The 7,640-nt window shown below is 39.0% G+C and overlaps 1 pseudogene; it reads left to right on the forward strand.

Annotated features, from left to right (window-relative positions):
- Window positions 1-565: 565 nt before the first annotated feature.
- LOC101713380 (dnaJ homolog subfamily B member 6 pseudogene) lies at window positions 566-7,424 on the forward strand (annotated as a pseudogene).
- Window positions 7,425-7,640: the final 216 nt, after the last annotated feature.

Raw genomic sequence — 7,640 nt, forward strand, 5'->3', positions numbered from 1 at the left:
ATTTTTCCCCCTTCCCCAGCCCTTCCTTCAACCCCTCCATCTCTCCCTATCTACAAAGACTTTGTTTGCATTTTTCCATTTTCTGATATTAATTCCATTCCCCCTTCCTCTCCCCAACCCTCCCAATTCCCCCTCCACTTTGCCACTTTTGTTCCCCTTCACACTATCCATTATACCATTTAGTCCTTATGTACACTTTCAGTTTCTCACACTAGAGAAACCATTCAGTATTTAAATATGTGTGTCCTATTTATTTCACTTACGAGTATCACCTCAATGTGCATCCATTTAACTATAAATGTCTCTAATTTCTCATTTTTTATAGCTGAGTAGTACTCCATATTATATAAAAACCCCATTTTCTTTATCCAGTCAGCAGTTGATGGGCATCTGTGGTGCTTCAAGGTTTTAGCTATTACAAATTGTGCTAGAAAGGAAAGCATGAGGAACTGCCACTGCCACTACCAGGTCACTGTGCCAGAGCTGTGAGGGGACTGACCACACACCGCTCTTCTTTGTGCCACCAATTGTATGCATCTTCAGACTTGTTCTGGGAAACTGCTAAAACGTGGTGTACTACTATGAAGTTCTAGGCATGCAGTGACATGCCTCCCCTGAAGACATCATGAAAGCATACCAGAAACTGGGACTAAAGTGGCATCCAGATAAAAATCCTAAGGATACAAAGAACCAGAGTTAAAATTCAAACAAGTGGCTGAGGTGTATAAGGTGTTATCAGATGCTAAAAAATGGGACATTTATGACAAATATGGCAAAGATGAATTAAATGGTGGTGTTTGAAGTGGAAGTAATTTTGACAGTCCATTTGAGTTGGACTTCACATTCCAGAACCCAGATGATGTCTTCAGGGAAATTTTTGGTGGAAGGGACCCATTATAATTCAACTTCTTCAAAGACTCATTTGAAGACTTTTTTGAAAACTAAAGGGATCCCTGAGGAAGCAGAAGCTGTGGTGTGGGCTCCTTTTTTTCTGCCTTCAGTGGATTTCCATCCTTTGGAGGTGGATTTTCTTCCTTTGATACAGGATTTACTTCATTTCGCTCCCTAGGTCATGGTGGCCTCACTTCATTTTCATCCCTGTCATGTGGCGTCAGTGGGATGGGTAACTTCAAATCTATATCAATTTCTCCTTAAACTTTTTTTTTTCATAAATTCGTGTATTGGTACATTGTAGGTATACAACACAATTACATTACTCATTGGGAATTGTACCTTTACATGATGCACCTTGGTTCTTATTTTTTCCCCATTCCTAGCCCTCCCTTCACCCCCTCCACCCATACCTATTTACAAAGACTTTATTTCCATTTTTTCCATTTTTCAGCATTTTTCCTTTGGATTCTTTCCTTTCCCCTGCCCCTCCCACTGCACCTGCCACTTTGGAACTTTTCTTCCTATTTTACATTATCGATTATTCATTCTAATCATTGGAACATTTTAGGTATGCATTATAATGACATTCATTATTGGAAATTTGCACCTTTACATAAACTCTCTTGGTTCTTATTTTTCACACTTGCCTTTCAACCCCTCCATTCCTCCCTATTCACAAAAATTTTACTCCTATTTTTCCATCTGCTTATATTAATTCCATTCCTTTCTTTCCTTTCCCCTACCCCTCCCACTTCCTTCCTCTTTGCCACTTTTCTTCCTATTTCACATTACTGATTATACATTTCAGTCCTTATTTACACTTTCAGTTTCTCACACCAGAGAAACGATTTGGTATTATACATGTGTGTCTTATTTATTTCACTTAAGATTATCACATCAATGCGCATCCGTTTAGCTATAAGTGTCTCTAATTTCTCACTTTTTATGGCTGAGTAGTACTCCATTTTATAAAAAAAAATATTTTCTTTATCCAATCTAGAGTTGATGAGCATTTGGACTGTTTCCAAGTTTTAGCTATCACAAACTGTGCTGCTATGAACGTGGGTGCACATATATCAGTGTGGTATGATTCCTTTAATTCTTTGGGGAAGATCCTCAGGAGGGGAATAGCAGGATCAAATGGGACTTCCAGTCTTAGTTATTTGAGGTATCTCCATACTAATTTCCACAGTACTTGCACCAGTCTACACTCCCACCAGCAGTGGAGCAGGGTTCCTCTTTCCCCACAGCCCTGCCAGCATTTGTTATTGGTTGAATTCATGATAGTAGCCATTCTTTCTGGAGTGAGGTGGAATAGCAGCGTTGTTTTCATTTGCCTCCCTGGAATGACCAGTGATGTTGAACATTTTTTCATGTATTTATTTGCTGTTTCTACTTCTTTGCTGAGAAATGTCTGTTCATTTCAGATGCCCATTTTCAGATTGGGTCTTTAAATTTGTGATGTCTGATCTTTTAAAATTCTTTATAGATTCGACATAGTAGACCTTTGTCTGAGGAAGAGCAGGTGAAGATTTTTTCCCACATTGTGGATTGTCTTTTCACACTGTTGGTGGTTTCTCTTGCTGTTCATAAGCTTTGAATTAGAAGAGATCCCACTTGTTGATTATTTGTGCTAGTTCATGGGCAACTGAGGTTTTGTTCACAAAATCTTTTCCTACACCGATGTCTTCAAGAGTTCTACCAAACCTCTGTTCAAACTGGTTCACATTTCTATTTTAATATTTAGATCTTTAAACAATTTCAATTTTAGTTTAGTGCATGGAAAGAGATACAGGTCTGGTTTAAATTTTGGCAAGTTGAAACCCAATTTTTCCAGCACCAATTATAAAATATGCTATCTTTCCTCCAGTAAAGATGTTTGGGTCCTTTGTCAAAGATGAGATGGCTGAGTGTGTCTGGCGTTGTTTCTGCATCTTCTAATCTGTTCCACTGGTCCTCAAGTTTTGTTTCTTTGCCAGTACCATGCTGGTTTTTTTCATAGTAGCTTTGTAGTATAGTTTCAGGTTGGGGATTGTGATACCCCCTGCCATGTCTCTGTTACCTAGAATTGCTTTTGCTATTCTGGGTCTCTTCTTGTTTCAAATGAATTTTTGGATTGTTTTCTCAATGTACATGAATTATACTGCTGAGAGCTCAATTGGAATTGCATTGAATCTATATAGCAGTTTTGGAGGTATGGCCATTTTGACTATATTGATCTTTCCTACCCAGGAGTAGGGGATGTCTTTCCATTTTCTGATAGCATCTTCAATCACTCTTTTCAGAGTGCTATAGTTTTCAGAGAAGAGGTCTTTGATTTCTTTTGTTCTGTTGATTCCTAGGTATTTCAGTTCTTTGGATGCTCTTGTGAAAGGTATTATTTGCTTCTTTCTCTCTCAATGAGTCTGTCATTGGTGTAGATGAAAGCAATTGATTTTTATGTGTTGACCTTGTAACCAACTACTTGACTGAATTTGGTTATTAAGTCTAGAAGGCTTTTGGTGGAGTTATTGTGGTCTTCTATATAGAGTATCATGTCATCTGCAAATAATGACAATTTGACTTCTTCATTTCCTATCTTAATTATTTTTATTTCTTACTCTTGTCTAATTGCTGTGGCTGTTTCCAAAACTATATTGAATGAGAATGGTGATAGTGAACATCCTTCTCTTGTTTCTGATTTTAGTGTGAAGAATATCAGGTTTTGACCATTTAGTATGATATTGGCTGTTGGTTTTTCATGGATGGCTTTTATCAGTTTGAGGTAGAGACCATCTATTCCAATTTTTTGTAGGGTATTATCACAAATGCATGATGGATTTTGTCAAATAATTTTTCTGCATCTATGGAGATAATCATATTGATTTTGTCCTTGGCTCTATTGATATAGTGTATTACATTGTTCGATGTCTCTTGAACCAACCCTGCAACCCTGGGTTAAATCCCACTTGATCAGGGTATATGATCTTCTTGATGATCTTCTGCATTCAATTTACCAGTATCTTATTAAGGATTTTTGCATCTATGTTCATTAGTGAGATTGGCCTATAGTTCTCCTCTTCAGTTGGGTCATTCTCTGCTTTGGGGACCAAGGTGATGCTTGCTTCCAGGAATGAATTTGGGAGTATTGCTTCCCTTTCATTTTCATTGAAGAGTTTAAACAGTAGTGGCAGTAGTTCCTCTCTAAATGTCTTGTAGAATTCAGCAGTGAAGCTATCAGGTCCTGGGCTTTTCTTAGTTGATAAGTTTTTAATTACATTTTCAAATTCATTGGTTGATATTGGGTTGTTTAGAATTTTTAGATCTCCTTTGTTCAAATTTGCTAATTCATATGTATCTAGGAATCTGTCCATTTCTTCTGTTTTCCATGTTATTGTCGTATAGGTTCTGGAAGTAGGTATTGATGATCCTCTGGATTTCTGCTTGGTGTGTTGTAATTTCAACCTTTTTCTTTGTAATTGCATGGATTTGGGCCTTTTCTTTCCTTTTTCTGATAAGATTGGCTAAGGGGTTGTCAATTTTGTTGATTCTTTCGAAGAACCAACTCTTGGCCTTATTGATTTTTTTGTATTGTTCTCTTAGTCTCCATTGCATTGATTTCTCCTCTGATCTTTATAATTTCCTCCCTTATATGAGCTTTGGGGTTGTCCTGCTCTTCTTTTTCTAGAAGCTTGAGGTTCAGCTTCAGGTTGTTTAATTGGGCTCATTCTGTTTCCCTAATATGTGTATTTATTGCTATGAATTTCCCCTGTGAGACTGCTTTCATTGTGTCCCATAGATTCCAATATGTTGTATTGTCATTGTCATTTAATTGAAGGAACTGTCTGATTTCTTCTTAAATTCCTCTCTAAACCATTGCTTATTCAGAAGTGTGTTGTTCAATTTCCAAGTTTTTATGAAAGTTTTTGTTTCTTTTGCTAAGGATCTCCAATTTCATAGCAAAATGGTCTTATAATATACAGGGGACAGCTTCAATTCCTTTCCACTTACTTAAACATGTTCTATGTGTGACTATGCGGTCTATTTTGGAAAATGACCCATGAGGAGCTGAGAAGAATGTGTATTCTGATTTTGTGGGGTGGAACTCTCTGTAAACCTCTGTTACATTCATTTGTTCAAGAGTTTGATTGAGTTCTAGTATTTCCTTACTTATTTTTTCTCTAGTTTATATATCTATTTGTGACAGTGGGGTGTTGAGGTCCCCCACTACAATTGTATTAGTGCATACATGACTTTTCATGTCCATTAGTATTTGTTTTATATAGTTGGGTGCACTAATGTTTGGTGCATAGATATTTATGATTGTCGTCTCTTCCTCTTGGAGTGTTTTCTTTACAAGGATGTAGTGTCCTTTGTCTCTCTTAATGAGTATTGGTTTGAAATCTACTTGATCTGCAAAGAGGATAGCTTCTCCTGCTTTTTAGGGAGTTCTCATGGCATGGAGTGTATTTTCCACCCTTTAAGTTTCCGTCTATGAGTTTGCTTTTGAATGAAGTGTGTTTCTTATATACAGCATACTGTTGGATTTTGCTTCTTGACCCATTCTGCCAGTCTATTTCTTTTGATTGGTGAATTGAGACCATTAATGTTGATAGTTATAACTGAAACGTATTGATTTGTCATTGCCATGACTTTTTCTTTTTGTTGGATTCTCCCCCTTTACATTTAATTTCTTGTCATGCCAGATGGGTTCATTGTGCTGTACTTCCTGGGTTTGTGATCCTCAATGACTCTTCCCAGGGTATTGTGTAAAATTCTTTGGGGTGCTGGTTTGGTATTCACGAAGTTCCTAAGGTACTCTTTGTCATGAAAGTACCTTATTTCTCCATCAAGTTTGAAAGATAGTTTTGCAGGGTACATCAATCTGGGTTGGAGGCTGTGTTCTTTTAGGGCTTGGAATATGTCACTCCAAGCTCTTCTTGCCTTGATGGTTTGTGTTGAGATGTCTGCTGTGATTCTGATGGGATTTCCTTTGTATGTGACTTTTTTCTTTTCTCTAACTGCTTGGAGAACTTTGTTCTTCTGTTGAGTTTCTGGAGTCTTAACAATTATATGCCTATGTGTAGACTTTTTTTGATCAAGGCTATTTGGAGTCCTATATGTCTCATGTCTCTGTATATCAAGTTCTTTTCCCCTGCTTGGGATGTTTTCTGCCATTACTTCTCTGAAGAGTTTTTATATGTCATCTGTACTCTCTCCTGTATCTTCTTTGACTCCAATAATTCTTATGTTATTCTTCTTTGCATCATCTAGCAGCTGCTGGATTGATTTCTCATGTTCCCTTATAATTTTGAAGCAATTTTCCTTTTCCTGGTCATTAATTGCAATCTTATCTTCTATATCTGAAATTCTATCCTCACATTGGCTCATTCTGCTGTGTAGACTTTCAATGGAGTTTTTCATCTCCTGGAAATCTATTTGCATCTCTTTCATGGATTCCATTTGTTTCCTATGTTGGGATTCCATCATGTTCCTCAACTCTTCTCTAGATTTATTAATTATGTCTTGCACTAGGAGCACAATCTCTCCTGTTATCTGCGAAATTATTTCTGATTTCATTTTTTCCAGATCCCCTTTTGTGCCAGTTCACTGGGTCCAGGTGGTTGAGTATCAGAGTGTTGCATCTCATTTCCCTTTGAGGTTACTGTAGGTGATCAGGAAGTCTGGTTTTATGACTTATTTACATGTCTTCTCATTTTTACTGGGGTGACAGTGGGGGTGCTTTTGGCACCCACATGGCTCACCTCCTCTGAGTTTGGATAGGTAGGACAGGGCCCAGGAGCAGTTGGAGGGATGGTAGCTCAGAAGCCCCTTCTTCTTGGCCGAGAGCAGTGGGACAGATGGTGGCCCAAAAGCCCTTTTCTCTCGGCATGGAATGGTGGGATGGACAGTGGCCCAAAAGCCCTTTCCTCTGGGCTGGGAGTGGCAGGATGGATGGTGGCAGGAAGCCCCTTCCTCTGGGCCATTATCATCGGGTGCATGGGCCCAGAAACCCCTTCTTCTTGACCAGGAATAGTGGGATGGTGGCTCAGAAGCCTCTACCTCTGAGCCAGGAGAGGTGGGACAGTTGGCAGCCCAGAAGTCCCTTCCTCTGTGCTGGGAATGGTGGGATGGATGGTCACCCAAAAGCCCTTTCATCTGGGCTGGCAGTGGAGGGATGGACAGCAGCCCAAAAGCCCCTTCCTCTGGGCCTGGAGTGGCAGGAGGGATGGTGGCCGGGAAGCCTCTTCCTCTGAGCCATTAGCGGTTGGCTGGATGGTGGCCCAGAAGCCCCTACCTCTGGGCCAGGAGCAGTGGGATGGATGGCTGCCCAGAAGCCCCTTCCTCTGGGCTGGGAGTGGCGGGATGGATGGTGGCCCAAAAGCCCTTTCCTCTCAGCTGGTCTTCTTAAATTTTTAATGGTAGAAAAAATTATCACAAACAGAATTGTCGAGAATGGTCAAGAAAGATTAGATGTTGAAGAAGATGGACAGTTAATGTCCTTAATGATAAATGGTAAGGAGCAGTTTCTATGCTTGGGTAACAAGTAATTTAATGCATGCATTAACAGAAATGATAAACTATAAAAAGCACCATTTGACAATTAACAGGAATTTTTTTTTAAGATTTCAAACCAACTCCACTTTCAGTATAAATGTATGTAATCTAAAATATTTATAAACAGCTCCCCAGAGCCCCTCTTTGTCATAGACTTTTGAGTTTACTGTTGGGACCACAGAGTAGAACCATTGTTTGAATTTAAAATT

This window comes from Heterocephalus glaber, unplaced genomic scaffold, assembly GCF_053883595.1.
Source record: "Heterocephalus glaber isolate CG9 unplaced genomic scaffold, H.glaber_assembly_v1.0 deba00001185, whole genome shotgun sequence".
Lineage (NCBI taxonomy): Eukaryota > Metazoa > Chordata > Mammalia > Rodentia > Bathyergidae > Heterocephalus > Heterocephalus glaber.